Here is a 27799-nt window from a genome sequence, read left to right on the forward strand (position 1 = left end):
TATTACAAGGAGGATTCCAAAAACATGACTCCTATAAGGGAAGGTAACTCAATCTCCAGCAAAAACAAACAGCCATGTTTAAATAAACCTTCTGAGAAGTGCTACTGCCCTGTTCCCTGGAAGATGGGGGAGCATTTCTTTGCCCTGACATTGTTCTGCTGTGTGAGATGCTGTCCCAGGGATCTCATCTGGTTTGGGTGGGCTGGTAAGTCATCAAAGGATAAAAGGCAGAGAACAAAGGGGAAAATACAAGTATTATGAGCTGCAGCTGAAGTGCCTGACAGATGTTGGGTTGTGGGAAGTGCCTTCCATCCCCAGAGCAGAGGGCTCACCCTGCCCACTGCCCAGGCTCCTGCTGGGGGGGAAGGGGTGCCACAGCCAAGGTCTTGCCCCAGTCACCATCCCAGAGGCCACTGGTCAGTGGTTTAGGGGCTTGCCCCAGTGAATCCAATAAATCACAGTGAATTCAATAAATCACAGCAACACTTGGGTCACACACCCTGCAAGGGCTCTCACAGACTTCAGAGCTTTCAGCAGTACCAACAAACCCAAGAACAAAATTCCCATGGCTCCTAGGGCAGGATCTGGCCCCTCTCACTGATCCTCTGCAGACCTTTTTCTCTCCCTAGTGGGAAGGGTGGGAAGGTCAAATATCACCTTCTTTCCTCCCCTCCTGCAGGATGGTAAATCACCAACCAACAGAATAGGGTTAGTAGGAGTCTGGGGACAATGCAGAGCTCCCAGAGAAGCCTGGCCATGGGCATGGCTGCTGCAGAAATGGCATCCAGCTCTCCCTGGCTCCAGTCCTGCCCTTCCTCCCTCTCTCACAGGCAGCACCCCAGGCTCTGAGCGCGTGGTGAGCAGGGAGCCCCAGGAAAACTGCCCCAGAATAACCCCAGGGATTTACTGCCTCACCCCAGAGTGATCCCAGGGCACTCCCTCTGCCTGCTCTGCTGCTGGCCTTGCTCTTTGCTGGACTTCCTTATTCCAGAATGGCTCCTTAATTAACACAAGCCATTAGGAAAACTCCCTGCAGTAATGTCGGCCCCGTTCTCTCTGCTGGGCTGAGACATAATTAATGACACAAGGCAAATTAGTCATACAGTTGCTTGGGTTTGTGGATCTCTTGGATGCTGTGAGCACATCACTCAGGCCCAGGGTGGATTTTTTAATTGTGCTTTGTGAAGTTCATCAGCAAGAGGAAGGTAATTAAACAAGCCTTTTCTACCACACTTTAAAACTAGTAGGATAAAAGAGTGGGGAGAAAAATAGCAGGATTTGCCTTCATGGATTTCTGTGATGATGAAAAGGCTGGCAAGATAATTTACTCATGAATTAATAGTGATCTGAGCTGCTGTGATCAGCTGAGAACTAGAGCTTGCCTGCAGCTTCAGGCAAAGCAGGCAGGGTTAAATCCCCGAGGAGCCCAGGCAGCTGGGACATCAGAAGTGCAAGGCAGGCAGTGCTGCCAAGGCTCCTTTCCAGCCTGTGGAGACAGCAAGACACCCTGGCACCAAAACAGCTGGCATGGCAGTCAGGGAGCTGCTGGCCAAGAGAAAATGCCAAGGGAAGGAGCTTGCCTGCAGCCACAGCCCTGCAGGGAATTGGGTGCTGGCTCCCAGTCTGTGTTATCCATCCACAGCTGGATAAATGCCCTGAGACAGAGTTCTGAGCAGTCACAGCCCTCACCTGCCCATCAGTGCTAGAGGAGTCACTTTGAGGTGTGGGACATCATCCCCCTTACTCCTGGGCCAGGAATTCCTCCTGTATCCCACACCCTGGTGCCAGCCCATCTCTGTTGATGCTCAGCTCTCAATCACTCTCCAGACTGAGTTCCAGGACTACAAACTCTCTGGGGCCACCTTCCCCTTGTAGCCAGAGGCCTCTGGAGAAGACAGGACAAATGGAGAGATGGATATTTGTGTCTCTGCCCCCCCGTCCCCTGATTAAAGTCTACACTGTGGGCTGAGCTAAACCACGATCAAGCAATGCTCTCCATTTGTGATTTCAGCCCTAAGTGCTTGGACTGGCTGTTTGAGAGACCCAGCTCATCAGCCCCAGCCCTGGGAGGCAGGAGGTCCCACTGAGACCCTCAGAGCTCCTGAGCCACACTGCACAGACACCCCTGCAGGAAAGCTCCATTCCAGAGCAGCTCCCAGTGAAAATAAAACACTTCTATACTTCAAACTAAGTACCTGTACGTGTTGTTGTGATCTTTTTGTGTAATTTCCCAGACTGATTAGAAATGTATTATTAATTAAAAAAAAAAAAAAAAAAAAATCTTCAGAGTGGTCAGTAAAACCCCACCTGAGTTTTGTCCTCTGGCTGCTCAGCCTGGGCTCCTTTGGTGTGAATTGTGTCAGACAACCCAAAACAGCTTCAAAGGAGAAACTTGAAAGCACTCAGAACCAGAACCATAACCTGACTGAGAGAGTATTTTAAGAAGTATTTTAACAACTCAACTGAAATACATTTCAGAGACAGATACAACTCTGAACTGCAAGGCTCTTTTTTTTTTTTTCCTCATGGGATACTTTTATTCCCCACCAAAAATTCAACACTTACAATTTTGACCCCTGTTCTTTCTGGCAGCTTTCATATTTCCATCATTTGGCAACACAGCAAGGATTCCTGATGTCCCCCTCCTCCCTGAAAAAGAACACATGGCTGATGGAAATGTTTTGATTGTAATATTTGGGCACACAACCAGTGGGGATCTCTTACCTGCTTTGTTGTCACTTTTTGTGCTTTTCCTGCTGCACTCATCTGATAAAATCAGAGCCAATGGAACAGATTTATATCAGGGAGGACTTAGTCTGGAAAGCAGAATCCTCTCCCCATAACCATTCCATGGAGCTCCTAAAAGGGAGAAGAGAAGAGAAGAGAGGAAAGAAAACACCACATCTACCAGGCAACAGGCATTTTGCTGGGTTGGTTAGAACAGGGAGCACTTCCAGGTTATTGTAAAGCTCTGGTACCTCGTTAACATTTTTGGTTCAGAAAGTACCTCTCAGTCTGGGCTTTTGGGGCAGATCACCACAGAAAAGGTGAATGGAAATGCACTGATTAAACCGTGTGCATTTGCAACACTAAGAGATATCAGCCAGCCATAAAAGAGCTGTAAATCCATATTTGATATCTGGTCACAGCAGTGGCCAGTAGCAATTTGTGACACTCTCACGTGCCTGAGCCCTGACATCTTTTATGACTTTATCTGCAGCTTTCCTAGGAAGTGTTCAAGGCCAGGCTGGAGCAACCTGAGATAGAGGAAAGTGTCCCTGACCATGGCAGGGACAAGATGAGGTTTAAGGTCCCTTCCAACCCAAACCATTCTGTGATTCCATGATATTCCCAATATCTGGACACCAAAGGTATTTCTCCATAACCTCAGGAAATTAAGGCTGAATAAAAATGCATCTCCCAGCAGCCAGGTTCCACAGCATTCTGACAAAACAGAGGTGTGGAATTGGTGTGTGTCTCAATAAATGCTCCATAAAAGCAAAGGCTTCACACCTGAGTGAAGCTCAGGGTCTTCTCCCAAATTTCCTCACCCCTGTATTCCCATCTCTGGGCCTGCCCCAAGATGGTTCTGCAGGTGATACAGCCTTCTCTTATTATCCTATTACTATATTTAAAATTTCCATCTCCTCATCACTGCCACATTTTAAATAAATTTAAGGGCACTGGTGTTTTTTAGCTGCTTAAGAACATTTACCAATGGAAATTTGGATTTCCCTGGCAGTTGAGTATGGGGTTTGAAGCTGTAGAATTTAATTAAACCACTTAAGGAGGGATAAAATAGGACTCATTGTTGTGCCCCAGCTAAAAGTAACTTGGCTGACATCACCTGGGCAGCAAACAGAAAACCAGGGAGCTCCACACATCTCCCACACTTGGCTGGAGATTTTGGTGCAAGGAAAGACAAACTCCCCACTGACCTGGATGAGTCTGTGCCCTCTCCACATCAGGGACAAGGACATTAAAGTCTCTCAGACCTGTCTGACCTTGAGGATGATCTTTCCTGTTTAATTTGACTGCCCTAAAACTTGGGAGTAGAACTGCAATTTCAAACTGGTAATTACTTGGCAAGTAAATAAACTACAGCAGTGCTGGACCCTGAAAAGTTAAACTACTATGTGAGCTTTCATTAAGTACTTTATTCATACTTGTTTTCCAGAGAAAGCCCCTGAATTTGAATTAAAACAGAAGAGCCAGCAGGAGGAGAAAGTGCAAGCTAAGTGCAAGATATTTCTTTTGCTTTCAGTTGCTGCATTAAGGACAAGAAGCCAAGAGGAAAATTTTAAATAAACACTAGGAAATACTAAGGTTTTGCTGTTTCACGACAATTGTTTTCAGATGGATAGACATCAAATAATCCCACATCAAACTAACTGTGTCTGACATGCCTGCCTCCAGGTATGGTCCAAGAGAGCAGATATGGAGGAAGTGGTGAAATAAATCACTTAGCCAAAACCCACTCCCAGTTCCTCCAGCCCATTCCAGTGAGCAGTGAGGGTTGTTAACACCCACACCTCTCCATCCAGGGGTGTTTGTCAGGATTTTCTTCAAAAACATGAAAGGTCACCACTGACAGAAGCATCCTGCTGTAAACCTGTCCTCAAACACCTGCAGAGCAAACTGGTTTTCCAGCAAGGTCAGAAGCTGGACTGGGCAGGAAGATGCTGCACATGGGACCTGCTGTGCTGGAGGTAAAACCTGGGTTAGGACAGGGAATTAAACTGCATTGAGATGGCACCAACAGAGACTGGCACTGCTGTGGCTGAAGGAACATCAGGGGAGAGCATTGCCACAGATCCATCAGGGTTTGGCCACAGGGTGTGGGGAGCTTCTGGCAGCTCAAGGAATGGCATTCCTGCAGTTATTCCATCTCTGGAAGGGACTGGTTTGACCAGCACTTGGAAATGGCAGCATCAAGCTAAACCTTCAAAATCAAAAATCAACCTGGAGGAGCTAATTCAGAAAGGGGTGTGAATTCCAGGCAATAACAATGGAAGATCAGTATTCCTGTCCCTCACAGCTGCAGGAGGAAAAAGCCAAGTTCAATCTGTTCCAGGTCATCTGTTTCAAGACAGATCTACCCATGAAGTTAGGCAGGACACTCAGACACTGAATCCCATCCTGGAGAACAAACAGTGAGAAGGAATTTCTTGCCTTGCCTTTCCTGAAACCTGAACTGCTGTTAGCCAGCCCTGCTGAACAGCAAACCCACGATCCCACCCCACTCAGCATCTCTGCATTCAGCAGGAGGAAAGCTGGGATTTTGTGATTTCTGCCTCCAGAGAGGTGCCCCCTTCTGACCTCCCCAGCCACAGGACACACACAATCCATATTCTCAACCCTTAGAGGAACAAAGGGAGACATTTCTCCAAGACCTCTGTCTTCCAGGAATGAAAACATCAGACCAGATTTACTCACAAGTTTTTCCAGGGATGGCAAAGAGAAGGAGAGCTGGAAAGGCAGGAGCATTCCCAGCAGGTGAGATCCACATAACCCATGCCAGTATTACCATAGCTTGCATTGAATATTTCCTCTTAGCAACAAAATTTAAGGCTGAAATCTGAGCTCTTGAGACCCTGGTAACTTGAATGCCACAACAAAAACTCAGCTCTATACCTGCTCTTTATTTATTCTTATATGAAATATGAAATACGAAATGTGAAATGTGAAATATGAAATAAATATGAAATATTGAATACAAAATATGAAATATCTGGGCAATATGAAGGCTGAAGCTAGATGAGCTGTAAGATCCCTTATAACCTAAATCATTCTATGATTCCATTAAAAATGAAAATTTGAAGTTGCAAGCAGAATTCTGCCCATGCTCTGCGGGCCACCTTCCCTCTTTCAGGTTAGAAAAACAAAAATCTCCATGAAAACCTTCCCTTTCCATTGCCCTAACTGTGCTTGGAGCCCATCTAGCACCTCTATCCCTTTATTCTGGAATTTTCTTTGGAAGTTAAAGGAGCTTTTTGGAGTGGCTCGTTTTTTTTTTTTTGCTGTGCTATGGACAAAACCATCCCCTGCCTCAGCAGTCTCCTGTGCATCCTTGTTATTCCAGCTTCTTGTTGGGATGGCAGGAGATGGATCAAGAGAACCACAGTGGGTGTGCAGGAAGAACGAGCTGACCTGCAGCTCTGCTCAGGGATGGGTGTTTATTGCTTTCCCAAGACAATAAAGCTGAGCTCAGCCCCTTTCCTGCCAGCACTACTGAACCATTCTTATTTCCTGTATGTGGAGGTGGAAATGTCATGTGTCATGCTTCAGCCCTGATCTGCTGCCTTTATTTTTATTTTTTTTTTCTTATTTTGTGGTTTCCATGTGCTGAAACTGCCTGGGAGATGAGTCCTCTGTAATGGGGAGCTGATTCATGTGAGCTCACAGCCCTAAAGCAGTGCCAGCAGTGGAGGTGTCCCTGGAGGAAACGTTTTTATTGCCAGGATTTCTTCTGTCTCTGGGGCTGAGGCACCACAGCAGGTTAACACTGCTCAGAGCAGCAGCAAAAACCCCCTCAGAGCTCTTCAGGCTCTGTGAAAAGGGATTGGTGCACATTTATGACTTCATGGGGTTTTATCACAGCACACAGGTTTGGGTTTCTCTCTTGGTGCAGAGGATTAAACCCAAACCTGAATCTTTCTGTTTGCTGCATCTCTCAGGAGCCAACACTGGAACAAATTACTCTCTTGCAGCTTTTTCCTGAGCAGAGCAGCAATTTAACCCCTTCATTAAAAGAAACAATCTGGGTTAATTTCCATTAGAGTCAGGGCTGATTAACCTCTGCTCTTCACGAGGGCACAGGGACAGCAGTGACATCCAGCAGCAAGAGGCACCAGGGAAGGTCCAGGCAGAAACCAGTGCCCAAGAGAAGTTCCAAAACCTCATTTATTCCCCTGGAACACATGGGAATAGTTTAATGAATCTGGGAAAGTCTGTGGAAGGGAGAGCTGGAGGGCAAAGGCTCTGAGCCAGTGTAAGAACTTGAGCAAGGGGGCATTATAATGACATCAATATTTATTATAATTGCATCAGTAATTGTACTCAGGGAGATGATTTCTACTTCTTTTGTGTTGGTTACAAAAGGTAGACCTCAGTTTATCTGCTTTCAATTACAAACATCTCCTATTTACACATAATTTTCCTAGAGAATGATCCATATTTGTACCTTCAAAAAAGCAATTAAAGAGTATCTGTCCAACCAGCACACCTTTCCTCTTGGTGAATCCCCTACAAACCCAATTTGGTGCAATGGAAACAAAGAATTGTCCCAGATTATGTCTCTTAATCCAGGCCATGATTAACAGAACAATTCCCGTAAAGATTTCAGATATCCTAAACAACTCACTGAGCTACTGAGATGAGAAAGATCAAATGACAAAAAGATGAGTGTGGCAGAATGATTCCATTAAAATGCCTGTGAAACTTGTTAAAATAGGAAAAAACCTCCCAGGAGCTCCACAGCCCCTTCTGCCCTGATAAAATGGGAAATCATCCAATGGAGCAGAAAATTCTGAGACTGACATCCTTTCTTGCAAACTTACAACCTAATTAGAGAAGCTACAGGGAGATTAGACAGCTCTTCTTGACAGCAAACCCAGGAGCTACTGAACTCCAAGCAGGAATTATTGCACTTTCAAAGTCATCATGTAATTTAAAACATCCATTCAGATATGGAGAAGGGGAAAATCTTCCCTAAGGAACAGAGCAGGAACTTCCTTTCATTCCCTGATTCTTAGAACTTTCCAATGAAGGGAATTTCTTTTTTTTCTTAATTTTAAAATATTGTATCATCTCAAAAGTTAGAGCATTTTATCTAGAAGCTGGATTTTCTACAAATAATTATTACCAAAAAATAATGAGGGAAGAATTGTACCTAATTTCTGGCTCCTTTAGTTCCTTTCCTGGGATGATCTTGCAGAGTGGTTTACACATCCCTCAGCATCTTCTCCTAGGAATAAAATTTAAAAAAATAAATAATCAGCCTTTCAGGGTGTTTCTTTTTAAAACAAAACCAGAAATAACTCCACTTTTGCCACAGCACTTCAGAATCATAAAGTTCCCTACAAACCGAGGTGAGAAATAAATAGGAGGGTGTTTATTGCAGGGTAAACATCAATCAAGTAACAGCTCTGGGGTTGCCAAAGTGCCACTGGTGATGGGAAAATCTCGTGACAAGAGCAGCAGCAACCATCAGCTGAGGTGCAAAACCATGAGGGGTTCCCTGGAGGGTCCTGGAGCACCCTGAGGGACACCCAGCACACTCCAAAAAGTCTCAGTGCCATCAATGCATCCCCCAAAAATCTCAGTGCCATCAATGCATCCCCCAAAAATCTCTGTGCCATGGATGCATCCCCCAAAAGTCTCAGTGCCATCAATGCATCCCCAAAAATCTCAGTGCCATCAATGCATCCCCCAAAAGTCTCAGTGCCATCAATGCATCCCCCAAAAGTCTCAGTGCCATCAATGCATCCCCCAGCACCCCTCCAGCTGGGCCCCTGCCAGCACATAGCTGAAGTCTAACCAGTTAAACCACAAGGAATTGCTCTTGCTTCAATCAGGAAGATTTATATATTCCCCTTTTTTTTTTATTATTATTATTTTATTTCCTTTATGGCTGGAATTGCTCAATAAAAGCCTTGCAATGACACAATGTCTATGGGAAATAAAAATACTGTGCTGTCCCTGGCAGGACTGAGGGGCTGAGCAGCCACCAGGGTTGGGAGGTTCCTGCATCTTCTCCATGTCCCCAGTCTTCCTTTTGGGTGCCCTCCTGCCACAGAGGGGACCCAGGTAATTCCCTATGGGAACAACCCAGCCCTTCCCAGGACCAGCAGGTTTAGGGGTGTGTGGATGGAATCCTTCCAGGAGCCAGAGATCAGCAGAGCAAACCCCAAACTCACTTCTGATCAAAGAAGTTTCCAATGAAAATCTCATTTTTGCAATATTAGCTCTTAGGGAAGGGGACAGGGCCTCACTGTGGCCCCATGGAAGCCAGGCCAGAGACACTGCTTGTTTGCTGAGGCACATCCTCTTCCCACCCTCTCCTATTTTCCCTAAAATAACTCAACCAAGCAGTAATTCATGGTTTATTGACTAAGCTATAGAAAATCTCAGGGGAATGGAGGAGATAAATGGCCTTTGGTTTTCCATAAATAGGAGTGATGGAAACAGAGCCTTTATGTTGCCTCAGGCACTGCCAGGAGGGTTTGCAGCTCCTCTGCAAATCTGTAGGATTATATTGCTCCGTGCCTAAAAACATATTTACACTGGGAACAACAGGCTGGGTGGAAATGGCACTTTTTATACTGACAAACCACTGGAAAATGAAGTCCTTGACAGATTTTTGCACCATGCTGAAAAACAGGATTTAAGAAAACATAGAGGCACATGAATTGACATTAATAAAGGGGAAAATCTCTGGCTTTTTTGGCAAATTCTTTCCAGAGCAGCTCCTGGTTGTGCCCACCCCCTGCAGCTCCAGTCTCCCCCATTTGCTCCCTGTGGAAATGTGGTGCTGATATTGGATATAACTCACCTTTTCCCTGGGAATTTTTGTTTTTCTGGGTAATCTCATGTTGCATGTGAGGCTGTAGGAGAGCGGTGGAAAGGATAATACAACATAATTCCTCATGTAATGGAGAGGTAAAAGAGAGAGAGCATTATTTAAGGAAACACTACACTTATACAGGGTAGATTGTGCCAAACAGAATAGAAAAGACTCATTGGTCCCAGAAGGCAACACCTCTTTGAAAACAAACATGCTTTCTGCAGAACAACACATAATACACATAATTGTTATAATTCCTTGTCGTTGAGCAGGAGAAACCCAAGGCTTCAAGGCTGCTTCTCCCTGGTTCCCATCTCAGAGGCTGTTGAAGCAAGCTTAGCTCTGTTAATCACAGCTGCTCCTGGAGCTGCTCAGGAGATGGGACTGCTGCCTGCAGCCTCCTTCCTTTAAATCCTCAGCATTGCAGGGTGGTGGTTTCCCTGCAGGTGCAGCACAGCCCCTGTGTGTAACCTGGGGTGTGATCAGCACCAGAAGGGCTCATGCTTGGCTGGTGCCCAGCGTGTGTCACAGCAGGTGACATCTGCCACACCCTGGCAAACCTCTGGTGTCATCCTCCCCTGCAGCAGCAGCACTGCAAGGGATGCAAGAGGAAGGAAATCACATCCTTCCAGCCCAGAAGCAAAAGCAGAGTTCCAGGAGACAGAAGAGCTGCAGTTTGCTGGTTGTCAGCACTGATTCATGCACACAGCCTGGATGTACATCAAATCCTCGGCTGGAAAAGCAGGATTAGTCATTGTTTCCAGAAAAATACAGCTTGCAGCAGACACCACAACGTATCTCTTTTCTTCTGCAGTTACTCATGCAGTTATTATTTACAGTCTTCGTTGGCTAATTCAAAGAGAAATTAATTATATTCCTCATTAATTCCCCTGCTTCTGGACAAAACCTACAAAACCTGGTCTGCCATGGCTGAGGGATGAGGGGTCTGTCCCTTCTTTATGGGGTTGTACATCATCCCCCAAGGAATAGGGGTCCACCTTCCCCCAGGAGAGCAAGAAAAACTTGGCATGAGGGCAGGAAACACTTTGGGTTTTCTTTCTCTGTGACATCCCTTTTCCTGAAAACATTTTCCCTCTTTCCTGGGCAGGGCAGGCAGAGTTTTACATCCAGATTTCAGCTGTAATCCCTTTTTTGAGAGAGCTGCTGCTGCCCTTCACCAGGACTGCTCCTCCTGCCACTGGTGGCCTTTATTTGTCATGGCTGGGGCAGAGGGGTGGATGGAATCACACATATATCCATTTCTAAGAAAGGCTTTTAAAGCTCTCCAAGATGCTTTTCCTCTAAGTGTTCCTATGGATCATCTGCCAGACCACCAGCCATGAGTGTAGCAGCTCTCTGCTATTTTATGTCTCCCTCCAGTTGGAAATAATCAAACCTTGCTAGAGCCTGTGTGGAAAAGCAGGCTGGAAATATTAGTGATTTGTTAGGAAAGGAGTAGGATTGTCATCACATAATAATAGGCAAAAATTATCTTTATATCTGTCATTGCTGCCACTTTTCCTTGGAACACCACTGGAAGGAAGTAAACTTAAATTTAACTTTGCTGAGCTAAATACCAACTGGATTTCTGTATTGGTTTTTCTGTTAGTGTATCTAACAGAAAACAGTGAAAATGTAGATTTTCATAAATTCTAAAGTTCAGGACCATGTGAGCTCTTGGATCTGATAAACCTGCACACAGCCATGCAGGGGAGGGGACACTGCAAAGACCATTATTTTATAAACAATTTTATAAAAGCCTGCCTGTTTCTGTAACTCTTGGCTTGCTTCCCCTCACACACATTTTGCAGACAAATCTGAGCATTTTCCCTGCAGGTCTCAGAGGTCACAGCCCTCCAGAGCATCACTTTGGATAACAAGCTGTGACAGAGCCAGTGGGATCAGCAGGGAAAGAAAAGGGGTGAGTCTGTTATGGAGATCTCATCCCTGTCCAGGGCAGCCTGCTGCCAACTCAACATTTGCATTTCCAGCTCACTCAGGTGCCTTGGGAAGGTTTCTTGGATGAGGGACAAACCACAGGAGTCTCATTTGGGCATTTCTTTGGTTCTGGGCAGCTGGAGAGAGACCACTGCTTGCTGCAAAGGAATAATGCCAAAAAAACATCTGGAGGTGATGGACAGAGACAGAGGGCTGAGGAACTCCAGATAATCCTGTCCTTAAACCATTTGAAACCTCTGCTTTCAAATGCAAAATTATAAAATCAAAATTTCTCTACATGTGAACTTGCATGGAGCAGGCAGTACCTCTGCTGCTCTTTTTCTTGGTGATCTAGCCCAGAAAAAGTAAATTATTTCAAAAAGAAACTCAAAATGTAGCTCTTTCCTTCACCCTGAAAAATTTACAGCTTTAACTATATTAAGGAAAAAAAGACAAGAAAATGATCAATGTACAAACAAATACAAACGTTTCCTGGGGAGAACACAACTGGGAAGATTTGTTAATGGTGTTAAGAGAGGATTTGAAGAAATGGAGAATATGCAAGGATATACAAGAATATAGAAGGTACAACAGCTGTCAGGGAAATGAACTGAAAACATTTCTTCCTGCTGTGGAAAAGGATGTTGGACCTTTGCTGGAAAACAGAAATTAAAACAAAGAAACTTTTGTTTTCAAGCTGTGTCAAGAGAACTTTCTCAGGTTTTGACAACTTGGTCAGTGGTATTTGTGATCCACAGTCTAAGGAGATTTTTCCCCATTTTTTTTTTAATCTTTAGAATATAGAAATTGTCTTAATTCCTCTCTTTTTGAATTTTAATATGTGAATTTTCCCCACAGCAACTTTTCCAGGCTCTCCACCACAAGAACAACTCACACATGGAAAGATGCAACACCCCACAGGGAAAAAAAAAAAAAAAAAAAAAAAAAAAGGCAGAAAGGGATTTGGGGATATCTGGCTGGGCTTTTCTTTGCTGCTTAAATCATCATCAAAGCAACACAAGGACCAGAGGAACCAACAGAACTGCTCCTAATTGCAGTGATTGGGTGGAAATCCAATGAGAGATGTCCAGGCAGTGTTTGGATTGCTAAAAGGAGCAGTGTGGAAAGGCCAGGTTAAAGAAATAAAAAAGAGAAGACAGACCTCTTCTGGGAGTGGAGGGAGGTGTGGGATAAATCAGTTCTGCCTAAAGAAAATCCATAAACTGCTTTTCAGGTCATAAAGAGAAATATGCAGCACATGAGGGATTTGTTCTCAGCTTTTCTTCATGAACAGCCATGAAGAAGTCACTGCCATTTTTATAGAGAGAAAATATTTTAACAGGATGTTCTGTCCTTGAGCAGAGGCTCTTCCCTGCACCTTGGAGCCCTTGGCAAAATTTGGATGGAATCCAGTGTCCCTGCTGGTCCCTGCAGGGATCAATTATCTCAGCAGTTCCTGGGTCTGCCCTTGCATGAGGGACAGGAGGTGACCACGGTGCCACCAGGCTGTAAAATCCCTCTGGGATTAACCTGCACAAGGTCTAATTTAAAGCCCTAAATAAAAACAAAACCTGTTCCCCAAAATCCCAGTAAAACCAAATTTACTGCAACAGCTCCTATCTTCTTCTCAAGTATTACAGTTAACAGGAAACAAAAACAAAAAAGAAAAAAAGAACCAAAAAAACCCCAATAACAAAAAGCACTGACTCTCTCCAATACTGTTATATAAAATCTTTCCAACAAACTAAAACAAAAACTCAAACCACCACTCCTTAGCCTATTAAAATTCTAATTTCTTAACATGCTAAGTTACATATAAACTACACATACAACCTATCTTATTCTATCCAAAATTGTAAACAATATTCTTACTATTCTTACTATATGTCTCAGCAGTGTCTATAAACAGTCCTAAAGCCTCTACTGAAAACATCAGCATGTTTTTCAACCTTCACTAAAACTCACACTTCTACTTTAATATCTAAACATTTTACTTACTAAAACCATTAAAATTCATACTAAAATTTACTTGCTCATCTTAAAACTTAAACTTACACCTCTACCTTATGTGAGTAGCTTAATACACTTCAATCCATACAGAAACTTTAATTCAGTCTCTACACTCTGATTTCTGTCTCACTGACTCCAATCCCTTCCTGCTGTGATTCAGCCTCTCCTTTCCTGCTGCTTTGGGCACAGCTCTCAGCCTTGCAACACCCCACACTTATTCCCCTTTCAGGGATTAATGGCCTGAATTTCCACATTTAAGGCAAGCTGGCAAAAAAAAAGCCACATCCTGTGTGAGTCAGGTGCAATGGCCCTGTGGTGGTTGCCCCGTGCTGGGATGTGACATCCTGGGCAGATTCCTCCTGCTTCTGCTGATTCCTGTGCCCCAAGTCTATGGATGGGCCAAGGAAACACTGTCCTAACAGACTCAGCCAAAATTTTAAGTTCTTGAGAATTTTGGAAATAAATAGAAATGTACCTGTGTTTATTCAGAAATAAATGGTGTTTATAAATAAATAAATAAATAATAACTAGAATATATTTAATAAATGGAATAAAATGATGCCTGGCTTTGACAGGTGTAACCCCTTGGGGTGATGATGGCACCCAAAGCATCAGCCAGGACATTTGGGTAAAATCCAGTGCTCATCTCCAAGCCACAACATTTATTCCAAGCCCAGTGTAAGGGTATTTATCTTTCCAACAGCTCATGATTTGTGCTAAGTTGTTGTTGGCTGCTCTGCATTTGTAGATATTTTCACATCTGTAAGCCTGTCAAAGGTGACATTGATCTCTCTCTGTTTCTGTGGGTGAGATTTTTTTGGGAAAGGCACCTTGTAGGTGTAGGATGGGCTTCACCTCAGCCTTTAATCAGGTCAAAGCTCAGGTGGTCAAAACAACAACAACAACAACAACAACAACAAAATATATATATATATATACATATATATATATGAAAGACCCAGTTTGAAATTTGGAGTTTCTAGGGGTGCCAGCCTTTGTTTATTGCCATCCATCTGTAAAGTCAAAGCTCTTGGGGCCATTTTCACCAAATGATGACCAAAAGCAGTTCAAAAATGTCAAGAGTAAATGCACTCTGACTGCAATACAGCTTAATTTTAACCAGCAGGAGCTTCAGGGGGATTTAAAAAAAAAAAAAAAAAAAAAAAAAAAGGAAGAGAACTTGTTGACATGAAGCATGTGGAGTCACTCACCCAGCATTGTGTAAGGGCTGTAAATCTGCCTGGAAATGAGGCATGAAATGCATCATAAGAAAGTATATCATCAAAACTATAAGATCAGCTTAAAATTTATGGTAGGTAACTTGGGGAGAGAATTGCATGTCTGAACTTTAAATCAAATTCTCTTCAGCTGTATTTTCCTGCAATCTTTTGTACAGAATTTTATTTCCCTCCCCTTGCAGCAGCTCTCAGTGAAATCCCCATGCTATTTTCTGTAAATTCAGCAATGAAAACTCTAAAACTGATCTGAAAGTCAATACAAAACCTGCCACAGCAAGGGAGTTACAGCAGAAGCATCACTGGTTTAAACTTTGGGGGAAAATAAAACTCAGTAATGAAACAGGATTTGTCCTCTCCTGCAAAGGTTTTGTTGACTCAACTAATGCAGCTCCCCACTCTCCTTATTGCTTTAAGATGTTCTCCTGACCTCCATCACCCCACTGTAATTATCTTCTTGGTGTTAGTTTCTCTTTCTTCATCTCCCCAAAGACTGTTATTGTCTTTCTGTGACCAGATGAAAACCAGATGGGGAGGGTAAAGGGGAAAGATGAAGATTTGGGTGCCTACCTGATTCTTGCTGTGCCTGGTGAGTATGGGGAAGCAGGATCAAAATTAAATCATTAAATTACTTTCTAAAGCCTAATAACAATTGGTTTTTTTTTGTTTCACTGTTGTGCCAAGGGGGTGGGGGTCATGATCCTTCCGAATTACACAGGGCCAGAGGTTTATTCACCTAAATTTCTCTCTATTACAAACCAGCCAACAAATTGCCCAGGAGGTCTCTTAATATCTAATCATTCATCAATGATGCAGAGACTAGAGGGGGAAATATTCTCCTGCTACTGAAGAAACACAAAATAAGAGCAGTTTCTAAAACAAGCCAAGGCTCATCTTTTCTCTGATATCTCCTGCAGCTTTTTGGTTTTTCTGATAATTCTTGCAGAGGAAGCAATGAACCACAGTCCTTACACCTGGAATAATCTATGACATACATTTATATTATTGAACAGTTTCATTTTAATTCTTACTGCAGTCTGGGATGCTCTGTGCCTTTTCCCTGTTTTTTGGAGCCCTGGGACCCAGCATTGTGCAATCCCCCATTGCTGCAGCTCTGCCAGTTGTAGTGGAAAAGTTTGAGCAAGAAAAAAAAAAGTTTCTTGGCCCGAGACCAAACACACTCTTCAAAATGAATGTCAGGGTTTTGCCAAGGCTCATCTGTCATGGCCAGCAAGAGCTGATGTGGCCCAGATTTGCAGCAGGCTGCTGACACCTCCATCCATCCTGCTGGGACTCTGGGTTTGCCCCTGCCCCAGCAGACTGTGAGCAAAGCCTGGCCTGGGTTGGGTTTAATGGTTGGGTTTGAGCATTCCCTTGCTCTGACAGCTGATTTGTAGCTTGCAGCCTGCTGCTTTGCCAGCCATGAGTTTCTGCTCCCACTGCCATCATCCCCCAAGCAAACAGAAACCTTTGCTGTCACCTTTGCTGTCACCTTTGCTGTCACCTTTGCTGTCACCTCATCACCATTGCCAAAGCCAGGCTCACAGGGCAGGGAGCAACACAGAAACCTTCACCAGCCAACACAAAAACTGTGAGTAAGCTCATACCAAAAACAAACACCCATGGTTCTGTTTAGGCAACCCAATGCCTGACCTGCTATGAGCATGTGACACATGGAATAAATTTTGCTGAATATCTCCAGATTAAGCAGACACTGCTGGCACTGGGCAACACAGATATTTGGTGCTAATGAGAGGTACAATAGGTAGAGCAGAAATTTGGGATTCACAGGTGGGCATTAAGGCTTTTGTAACCCCTGAGTGAGCAGGGATAGTTGTGTCACCCTAAAACTCAGAGACTGGGGCCCAAGGTCTCTCCTGGGCAAGGGGAGGAGGACAGATGTTACCTTCATCCCTTGCTGATGGCTTCCCAATCTGGAATTAGAGACAAAGAATTCCCAGCCTTCATCCAGCTCCTGCTAAGGAGTTTCCCAGTGGCTGCTTCCCACAGTGCTGAAAAATCTGGGTAGAGAAGAGACAAATGTGTCAGTGATGCCTTGCTTGGTACAAAGGGTGACTCTCAGCAGGCCCTAGAAAGAAGCTGGCATGATCAGCCAGAGTGACAATTCTGCTGGCAAGGCTCAGGAGATCCTGGGATGAAGGGAAAGGAAAGGAGAGGAACACAGATGAAAGGAGAAACAGCAGCCACCAAATATCTGAGTACAAGGTCTGTGGGTCTCCTTTTGCAGACTGCTGCACTCTCCTCTGCTGCCTGCACATCCCATCCCATCCCATCCCATCCCATCCCATCCCATCCCATCCCATCCCATCCCATCCCATCCCATCCCATCCCATCCCATCCCTCCCTCTCCAGGATGGATTTCTGCCCCTCTGGGACACAGTGCTTTGACATTTGGGCCATCAGGGCAGCAAACACTGATCTCTGAGCAGCCACTCCTGACTCCAGCACACCACGTCCTGTGCTGCAGTCCAAGTCTCCTCTGCTCCATTTTATCACTGAAGTCTTGGCTGCATCTTCTGCTTTTTTCTTTTTTTTTTCCTTTTTGTCCTTTTGCCTATTTCTTTTTTTTTTTTTTTTTTTTTTTTTTTTTTTTTTCCAGCAAGCTTTTCTCTAGCAGAGTGCTGGAATGAGCAGGCAGCCTGTGTCAGCTGGGATGGAGCTGAACGTGGAGCTGAGATTTATGTCAGCTGAGTGCTCAGACAGTTGTTCAGGGTGGAAACTCTTAGCCAGCAGAGCTGCTGGGTGATTTTACACCAGGCTCTCTATCCAGTCTCTAGGAACCTGTGCAAACCTTGTAGGTGTGCTCACCAACAGATTCAGCAGCTGGAGAACAGTTTGGGCTCGAGCCCTTTGCCAGCACTGGCCACACCCAGTGCCTCAGTTTTCCCACAAGGTCCCTGAATACTCTCCAGGCTGATTTTTCTGGATTTTTTTTTTTTTCTGGATTTTTTTTCTGGATTTTTCTGGATTTTGCTGGGTTCAGGACTGCCCACCACTTCTGCAAACGTTGGACCTGCTCTGGAGGAGGCTGAGAGCTGGGAGGGATCTCAGCACTTTACATTTTGGAAAGGTTGAGATCCAAAATAATTTTCAGGTGCCCCCATGAGAGCAAAATCTTTTCAGTCCAGCCCCTCCTCATCCTTCACAAGCCTATAAATCCAAGGGCTGTGCCACAGGGAGCATCCCAGAGCCCTTCATCTGCAACAAGGGAAAAATCCCCTGGAGGAAAAGGAGCAAGAAGCTCCCCCTGGCACCAATTCTCAACAGCTCTCCAGGTACTTTGGGACCCCTCCCACCTGAGTGCAGCCCCAGGATCTGGGAATAAATCATTGTCTTTTGCTGTTTTGATGTTGGGGCTTTATCCCTCTGCAAAGGATTTCTTGACTTTAGAAGAAAAGTATTAAAGAAGGGAAAATAACAGATCCCCAGAGGAAAGAGATTTTATGTCCTAATTATCTAGTTAGAACATAAAAATTGTTAGATTTTAAATATGCTTTCCTTTTTAAACCACTCATTTAGGGGCTGGTGATGCTCTTGGTACCCTTAAAGGTGGAAAGATGAGGCTCAGAAAATTCAGAGTAGGGGATTAATGACCTCAGCTCTTTTGACTAACCAGAGCTTGGTCACATTTTTCCTCCTTCTTTCTCAACCCAAACTCCTGAGGTCACTTCAGCAGGTCTGAGTTGGGTTGTGTGACATTTGCATGGGAACAGCCCTCTCTGCACAGGTAAGAGAAAAAATTGAAGTAAATTATTAAAGTAAGAAAAATTTAAGTGAACTTTTAAAGTAAGATGTATTTAAGTAAACTTTGAAGGAGGATTTGAGGTATGAGTGAGGGTGCAGAGGTGTGTCCCAAGGACTGGGATTTGTCTGCCTCCCTCTGCCCCATCACATGTGGATCCTCCTGAACACTGAGCTGGAGTCATCCCAGTTTTGGGTGAGGAATTCCTTGGGAGAGCTCATTGCAGGGCTTGGAGGGAAAGCCCCAGGTCTGTGATTCCCTTTGCACAAAATAAAAGGCACCAGGAGCAGCTCTGGCTGTTTGCCTGTGGAAAACATAACAGTATGTAACGTCCCTCGTGCCAGTGGGGAGCCCAAAAACCATTTTAATGACTGTTTATGGTAACTGAATAGCAGCAGGGAATTCAATAGGACATTTTTGGGTTCTTAACTCACAGTCAATACATTCCTCCTCCATATCCTGGGGAGGTGCTCTAGCCAGGATTTTTCTGGTTTGGAGACACTTAAACCAGTTATGTTCAAGGGTAGTCTTGGCACATTTGTCCAGACCTAAGCAAATTCTACCCCAGATTCTCCCAGATATTTTTGGTTGGTTTGAATGGCTGATGGGACCAGGAGCACCTTGCAGCCCTGAGCCCACAAAAATCCACCTCCAGCTTCCAACAACCAGCTGAAGATCAGCAGAAAAATTATTCTGGAAGGATCACGGAAAGCAAGACAGCTTTACAAAAGGATTTATATGAAAATGTGATGGTGGTGGAGGAAAGGAGCTCTGAGGGAGAGCTGCTGCAGGGTCCCCCTGCAATCACTGCCAAAACCTGCACAGACACAGCTGTGGACTCAGCATTAACCACCCCTCTGCTCCTTCCCCTGCACTCACACTTTGTGGTTTCAAAGTTCCCTCATTTTAATTAATCAGAGCCAGCCAGGTGTCCACCTGCTCCCCTCAGTGAACATCCATTAAAAACCAGCACACAGGACACACCCAAGCTTTCCAGAAATGGAACAGAACCCTTGGAAATACCTGGATGCTGCAGTCCCAGAGAGCACTGACTCTCCTTTCTGGTCATTTCTGCAACAGCTGCTGGGGAAGGATGCTCCATGCAGCCCTGGGCTCTTCCACCCTGTGGGTTCAGGAACAGAGTCAGGACACCTGTACCCAAAAGCAGAGCCATCCAAGTCTGGATTTGCTGCCTGAGAGATTATTCTTTTCAGATGAGAAAGAACTCTTCAGTCCTGGCTATACTGGAAAGATAATACTGTATTTCTTACAAGAACTGGGATATTAATCCCTGGCACCACTCAGGACATTTTTTTTTTTTTTTTGTTCTCCTGAAATTCCCCCACCCTGAGTTGGTGCATTAATCTTTATTTCCCCCCCAAAAAACACAAAACTCAACTCCTGCTGCCTTGCCAGCACAGTCTGTCTGTAACAGTGGTGAAGGAATTTGCTGCAATGCTGTGCCTGGCCAAGACTGAGTGGATTATTCTGGCCTCTCCAGGCCTTTAAAAACAGATATATTTTGCTACCTACCCCACTTCCCTGATGGAAGCAGCTCTGCAGCAGGCAGGAGGCCAGCAGCCCCAGGAGCAGGGTGGGTGCTGTCCCTCAGCTCTTGGGGTGGTCCCACTGCTCTCTGGAGGATGGTGGACCAGTCTGGGATTAAGAACAGACAAAATAATCTGAATATTTTTGCCACCACCGTTCTGGGAGTCACCCTGGGCTGTCTGGTCGCTGCTGTTGCTGTGGTGTAAGGATTAAAGATTAAATCAGAGACACAGCAGTGACAGCTCTGGGCATGGAGCATCTGTGGTGGAGGAGCTTTGGCCACAGTGGGATCAGGGGCTGGTCCTGCCAGAGCAGTGGATTTTACTGTGCAATATCATTGCAGCATCAATAACCAGGCAAAGAGAAAGCAGCTCCATCAATAACAACCCAAAGTGACACTCTAAATCTCAACCAGCCTCCAGATAAATACCCTTGATGCCATAAGATACACCCTGTCCAAAAACCACCCCAGGTTTTTTCTAATGAGCAAGAGTGCAGACCCAAATAAATCTGCTCATGCCAAGGAGCACAACTTCCCAGCCCAGGGCAAAACCACCTCAGGCAGATCTGAGCAAACAGCTCTGCAAGCACAGGACCTGCAGCTATTTATCCCCAGCAGGGGCCAGAGGGAGGTGAAGTGACCTGTGAAGCCAAAGCTGCTGTGGCTCTGGTGGAAATCTCTGGATATTCCCCTTCCAGGACCCAGTGCTGTGTCTGGCCAGACGTGCCTTGGAGGGGCTGAGCTCCAGCCCTGTCTGGGAAAGGCATTCAACCCCACAGATCTCCATCCAAGCCTCACACCTGATGCACTTTGAGCCAGTCCAGACAATCATCTGGAGTTTGTGCTCTGCTCCTTCCAGCTGCCAGCCAGCCTGCCTGCTCTCAGACAGAGCTGGGGAGACTAATGCCAGCAGGTCCTTCCAGAAAGAAAAGGAATCCTGGGGGGAAAAATCAGTTTTTAGTGAGACCATGTGGCTGGCAAGATCCTCCAAGCCTGAGCTGGAAGTTGAGGGTCTCAGGGCAGGGTGGGCTCTAGTGAGGCTCTGGTGGGACCAACTCTAACCCAAACAGGGCTTCTAAACTCCTGGAATCTTCTGAATTCATAGAATCACAGAATGGTTTGGGCTGGAAAATCATCAAGATCCAACTTCCTTCCATGGGCAGGGACACCTTCCATGAGAAGGAATTCCATCAGGTTATTCATGATCTCATCCAGGCAATTGAAAATCTCCCAAAAGGAGGTTTCACAGCTCCCTAAGGCTTTGTGAGCACAGCTGAGTCTCCTCTCTGTGCTGGCTCCTCAGCAGCTCCTGCAGGTTCTTATTCCCACACGCACATTCCATAGGAGCATCAGCACTGGCCACTGTTCCTAGGGGACAGAATTACCTGAAACTTGGAATGAAGCCTTTGTTGATGGGCTCAAAATATTCAGAAATCAGGAATATGCTGCTTTTTTTTCATGGTGATTCATTCTCCAGTATTATTGCAGAGCCAGGGTGGCTGTCATCTCAAAACAAGGCAGAAAGCCTGAAAATCATCAGAACTGTAACTGCAAGACACAGACCTGGAAGCTCCAAAGGAAAAGGATAAAACACAATTTCCCTGGTGTCCCATTAACCTCAGAAATACAATAGAAAAACTGAAGTCACAATTCAGGAAATAAATTATTAAATAAAATCAGCACCTCAATTATTCCTGAGGAACCTGCTCTAGTAAATCCTACTCTGAGCAGAGATTCCCTCCAACCTCAGATATCCTGTGTGATTTTGGTGGGACTTCAAATAATTTTTCACACTGTTTTGAATTTAACTGTATTGAAATGTGCATTCCTGAAATGTAGCATTAGTGGGGAGCCTGTTGATAAAGCCATGGAGTAAAACTGAGAAGTTTTTTCAATTATATTTGATGCAACTCCAAGCCTGGTCTGGAAATTAATTTATTTTTATGGATTTCTCTGCATGAGCTCCTTAAGTCCTCTGTTTACCACTGGGGCTGTTATGCTCATACTTGTTTCCTCCCTATCAAAACCACACACCTTCTTTATTTAATTTATTGCACCAATTGCTGAAATTGTGCAACTCCTGTGGATTCTTTCTAAAGCCTTCAGACAGATTACATCCAACAGGGAAAAAAAAAAAAAAAAGCCAAAGGAAAAACACCCTTCTCAGAGAGGAAGAACCTGAAGTCTTCTACACCTGGCTTCCAATTTTTTGGCAACAGCAAACCCCAAATTTGTATATCCCAACACACAAGATAGAAATTTGGAATGAGCATCCTTGGTGTCCCAAAACTGAGTTTCCAAGAGGAAAATACAGCTTGTTGTACCCTTAGCAGAAGAATGAAAAGATGGATAAAATCTTCAAGCTAGGCATTGAGTGCTGGGAAGGGATGGGGGCTGAGGGAAGGTGGAGAAGGATTTGGAAAGGGAACCAGAGGGGGAATTTGGGGGGTCTGGGCATGAATGCACACACAGCACTGGTGGAGTTCCTGCACCAAAGACATCACCTGCCCCACCCACCCCACACTTCAGTAAATTTAGGCAAAACATGCCAAATGTCCAGGGCACAAACCCTCCTGCAGCTCTGCTCACGTGGAGGAGAGTTTGCTCAGAGAAGAGACAGGGGGTGACTCAAAGCTCTGCTCAGTCTTCTGAGAGCCCTAAGAAGGACCAGCCTGTCCCTGAAGATAATCCAGCCCAGAACTGGGACACAGAGCTGGGAATGACACTGGCAGTAGAACAGACAGGCTCATCCTGGGGATAAAAGCCAGAATATGCTGATTTATGGCAAGAGGAGGGATTTATTTTTATTATCCAAGCCAACCTGAATCACTGTAGAGGCAAGAGATCAAAAATAAAGACCAGGCCCATGTCCTTTCTCACTCTGATTGCAGTCACTCCAAGAGGATTTTGTTTGAACAAGGCTTCCTGATGTTATGTCTACACTGAAAAGAAAAAAAATAAAAGTTTCCATTTCGGTTTGGTCAAGCCCCATGAGCTAACCTGGGCTGAAATAGAGGTGAGCAGAGTGCAGGAAGAGGAGAGGGATGGATGGCTCAGATCAAAGGTGCTCAGGGGGGAACACCCAAGCAGAGGAAGCTGTGACTAATTCCCCACCATACCCAGCCCTCAGAAACCCACAGCTCCAGGGAGGTTTGAAGTCACAGGTCCCAACCTGGACATGTTTGTGAGGCTCTCAGGACAGCTGAGCCTCCACAGCATCCCACAGAAATGAGCTCCTGGGCTGCAGAATGGCTTGTGGGGCACATTGCTGCTCCCCAGCTGAGCCTGAGCTGCTGTGTGGGCACCCCAGCTCCCCCAGAGCAACAGCCCAGAGGTGATCTGGGTTTGGGCTGGGCTGAACTGAAATTGCTGGATTTAGTCAGAGCCTATGTTGGTTTTCCTTCTTTATCCTTATTTTCATTAGAGATAATTAATATGAATTGGTTAACTGGCACTGAAAATATATTTTCCTCTTTCTGCCTTAAATTAAAACAGAATCAGGATGTAGACATGAACTAAGCCAAGGACCCAAACACACTCCAGGCTTAAGGAAGGTCCAAGCTCCAATCTAAATTTTGTGCTTGAAATCAAGGGGGGAAAAAAAATCAGTTTGGTAAGAAGAATTTCTTAGTCTACAGAATAGTATTCTATGCCATTTGTGGTTTTTTTCTGAGTCCTAGTATCCTATCCTGTTTGTATTTTATCTGAGCCCTAGTATTCTATCCCATTTGTATTTTATATGATCCCTAGTATTCTATCCCATTTGTATTTTATCTGAGCCCTAATATTCTATCCCATTTGTATTTTATCTGAGCCCACCTGATTACAAGGATGAATAATTGTTTTTCCCAAGGCTCCAATCCCAGTACTATATATTCCTTTATTTTTCTTTCTTTTTCCTAAAGATTTTTGGCAGGTGATTTCCATCTCTGGCTTCTTGCACCCTGTTTTGTATAGGAAGGCTCAGGACATGCCTGGCTGAACAAAGGGGTCACCTTCCAGGCTCCTGATTAGGAAATTTCAGGGTTTGTCAACATCTGGCCCTGACAAACTTTTAAAATATAAATACAGATGGTTTTATTTAAAAGGTAAAAGGTCCAAATTCAACTCAAGGGTGAAGCCTGTTTGCTTTCCAATCTCATTTTTTTCCCCTGGATGTTTGGTACGTTGTGTTCCACTGCTATGAAGGGTAATCACATTTATATAATAAGAGATGATTAAGAAATGAAAGTATAAATTGGGAGTTCTTTCATTTTGTGACTTATTCAAGAAATGTCTAGCCCAAACTGAGTAGAATTCTTATATGTCAAGTATTTCTGAGAGCTTATTCCCATGATAAGAGGGAACACAAGCCTCAGTGAAGTAGAATAAAGAGAATAACTTCTCTAACTGCAACATCTGTGGACCAGAAAATTAATTCCCTTCATCCAGAGTTTGACTCTGAAATGCTGCAGCTGAACTTTAATTGTTTAATTGTACAGCACCTCCAGTGCAGATCCCATTTTAACAATTCTTGCCCAAGTAGAGATTTCTACCCCAGAAAATCCAAGTCAAAGCCTTTACAATCCGTGCCCATAACTTTTCTCTGCATAAAATTTCTGGCAGCAGGGTGCTGAATTACCAAAGAAAATTGCACAATAAATTCTGAATAATAAGAACAAACTCCCCACCAAACCTCTCCAGTTCAGGGAGAGGGTTATTATCCACCATAATATGAATATGTTATAAATCCACCAATATATAAATATACCAATATATAAATATACCAATGTATAAATATATAAATATATAAATATACCAATATATAAATATATAAATATATTTATGTATAAATATATAAATATATAAATATATAAATATATAAATATATAAATATACCAATATATAAATATACCAATATAGAAATATAGAAATATAGACATATAGAAATATAGACATATAGAAATATAGACATATATAAATATAGACATATAAAAATATAGACATATAGAAATATAGAAATATAGAAATATAGAAATATAGAAATATAGAAATATAGAAATATAGAAATATAGAAATATAGAAATATAGAAATATAGAAATATAGAAATATAGAAATAAAAGTGTTGGTGGATAATAACCCAACATTTGGCTCTCAACAAACCCTGTGAGCAGGCACCTGAACTTCAAGAAATCACCAGCCTGGATCTCAGCCCTGACACTTTCAGTGACCTTTGGATGCTGCAGCTTTGAAAATCCCATCTCATGCAATCCTGGTGCCCCAGGGCTGATAACCCAATAAACCAACATCTTGTCATCTCTTCCTGTTTTGCTGAGGCTTCTCTCTCCCCCTGACAAAAGCAGAGGGATTCACTGGCTCTGTGTTGAGCACAGCCAAAACAGGGTTTTGTTGGGAAAAGGGGAAAGGGGAGAAGCACAGAATCAGCACTGGGAAAAGGGCTGGGCTGAGAACATTGGATTTATCAAGAGGGGTGAAAAAATGTGGCATTTATGTGAGAGCTGGATAATGCTCAGAGCAGGGCAGCAGCCAGCCTGGAGCACAGACAGGTTTGGAGACTCTGTGCTGGGAATCTGTGACCCTGCATGGTTCAGAGCAGGGACAGGAGTGAGTGTGGTGGGGATAAAACCCCTTTAATGTGGAACTCATTAAAACACCCTGCTCTGCTTTATCTGGTTTGTTATTTTGGGTAGAGTCTGGGCTGGGTGGTGTTTGTGCTCAGGCCTGGGGTAAAGGAGCAAGGGGACAACTTGAAAAAGGCTGAACTTGTAATGCAGGAAGGGTCTTACAGGACAGGATTAAATTGCAAATATTCTCAGAAAACTGCTGAAATTAAAACCATCAAATTGCACAAAGAAGAGCAAAGGATTGTACAAAGAAAAGGGAAACCAGTTGTGAGTGAGGGGCTGGGAACAAGGGATGGAAGGGGTGAGAAAATGGGAAACGTGATGGGAATAAACTCAAAGGGAGGTAGAAGAAAACAGCTGGGGGGGAAAAAAACCAAACCAATTTTGGAAAGCACAGTGCATGAACACGAATTTTTTGTCTAACCTAGAAAAGCAGCACCATGAGATGGGAAATGTGTTCACAGCTAAGCACATAAAGATCATTATCAAGGCAAAGGCAGCCTGCAGCTCTCCAGGAATGCTCTGAGGAGCACATGAGGCCTTTGGCTTTTTCTGCAACAAATACCTTGGATGTGTCTTCAGATTTAAGCACTCCATGAACTTGTTATTTGTTTGGATTTTTTTCCCTCCCTGGCATGATAAATCCTGAAGGCAGCAGTAAATAAATATATATATATATATATATATATATATATATAAAATAAATTAAACATATGCAACAAATATATATTACCAGCACATCTTAGTCATAGAAACTCTGGGAAAACTTCAATTTGGCACACAAACCTGGTTGTTTCTGCTACAGGGACTCTGTTTTCAGTGCAGTTTGTGACACCTGAAGCCCTGGGAGCAGCAGGAGCAGTGAGTCAATGGTTGGGTTTTCTGCTATCATCATGCCAGATCATGGGATCCAAATGCACCCAGCAGCATTAAACTGTACTCCACAGTCAGATTTTTTTGTTAAAATATGGGTTTAATTAGGATTTAAGACAATTAAAAGAAAAGGGGGAGGACCCAGCACCATTTACTTCAACACTGTCTTTTCCTCTGCTGCTGCCCTGCAGTAAATCCCTTGAGGACACAGTGGCATCAAGTGACAACTGCACCCTCAAAACTGAATGGCAGCAGAATAAATCACTGAGGTTTGAGCTGAAATCCCCCCAAAGCCCCACCAGTGACCTCAACAGCCTCCAATGGACCCTTTGTGCAAGGCACAAACCTCACCCCAAACCCCTCACTTTTGTCTCCTGCTCTGCTGGAGCTTTGTGGAAGTAAAATTCCTGCAGCACCTGCAGTGCCAGGCAAACCTTGGGGAACATTCCAGGCTCTGCTGCCCTGGATGGGATGTAAATAATCAAAGTTTTACCCTGTGATGTGTAGCCATGCTGGGCAATGTTCAATCCAGCCCTCAATCCAGAAAATGACACTGGAGATTGTAGGAAATATTCCTGGAGCTTTCAGAGTCCATGTGCAGCTGCAGCACAGAAGGCAAAACAGGATGTCAGCTCCACTGGTGGAGGAATGTCCTCTAATTGAAAAAGATTTGGTTATTATTGTATGAGGAAATGATAAAATCTAGTGCAGAGCATGGTTTGGTCAAGAAGTGATGTGGGAAATAAGTTGTATTATGTTTAAGACAGGGAAACATTCAGGACAATGGGCTCATTCTCATTTCTACAGCCTGTGGTGGATGGATCAGCTCTAACCTCCAGGAGAATGATGTTTTGTGTGTTTGCTCTGTTCAGCTGCCAAGTGGGAAAGGGACTTTTAAGCAGCTCTCTAAAAGTTCCTCTGTCAGCACAGCTCTGCAGCCACAGCTCAGCCCCACCTGTGCCACCAGAGCACTCTGCATCTGAGGAGACTCCCTGCAACAGAAATAACCCCAGGGGCACCCAAAAACACCCCTAAAATAAAAACAAGCTGCCTCAACATCAGATAACTCTCAGGGTCACCTCTGGTGACATGACCTCAGACAACTCTGGTTTTTATCCAGTTTTTTCTGGTTTTTATCCAAAGACTCAGCAGCAGCAAAGAGTGACATTTCACACTCTGCCACAGGTAACCCAAATATTTTGCAGACATTTCCCCACCAGTGGAAGAGAGCAAAAGGACAG

General features: G+C 44.2%; 1 long non-coding RNA gene across 3 annotated transcripts; it reads right to left on the minus strand.

The window, feature by feature from the left end:
• Nucleotides 1-2578: 2578 nt before the first annotated feature.
• On the minus strand, nucleotides 2579-27021 carry LOC130257976 (uncharacterized). 3 transcript variants are annotated; one of them, XR_008841418.1, is made up of 10 exons: nucleotides 26472-27021; nucleotides 22882-23002; nucleotides 21446-21630; nucleotides 20045-20167; nucleotides 19535-19634; nucleotides 16655-16769; nucleotides 9554-9605; nucleotides 7892-7966; nucleotides 2725-2859; nucleotides 2579-2649 (listed from the first exon to the last, which is right to left on the minus strand). It is a non-coding gene; the product is annotated as an uncharacterized LOC130257976 (long non-coding RNA). The 3 variants fall into 3 exon arrangements; XR_008841416.1 differs by having other exon boundaries at nucleotides 20045-20147; nucleotides 21446-23002; XR_008841417.1 differs by lacking the exon at nucleotides 20045-20167 and having other exon boundaries at nucleotides 21446-23002.
• Nucleotides 27022-27799: the final 778 nt, after the last annotated feature.

The sequence above is a fragment of the Oenanthe melanoleuca genome, chromosome 11 (assembly GCF_029582105.1).
Source record: "Oenanthe melanoleuca isolate GR-GAL-2019-014 chromosome 11, OMel1.0, whole genome shotgun sequence".
Taxonomy (NCBI): Eukaryota; Metazoa; Chordata; class Aves; order Passeriformes; family Muscicapidae; genus Oenanthe; species Oenanthe melanoleuca.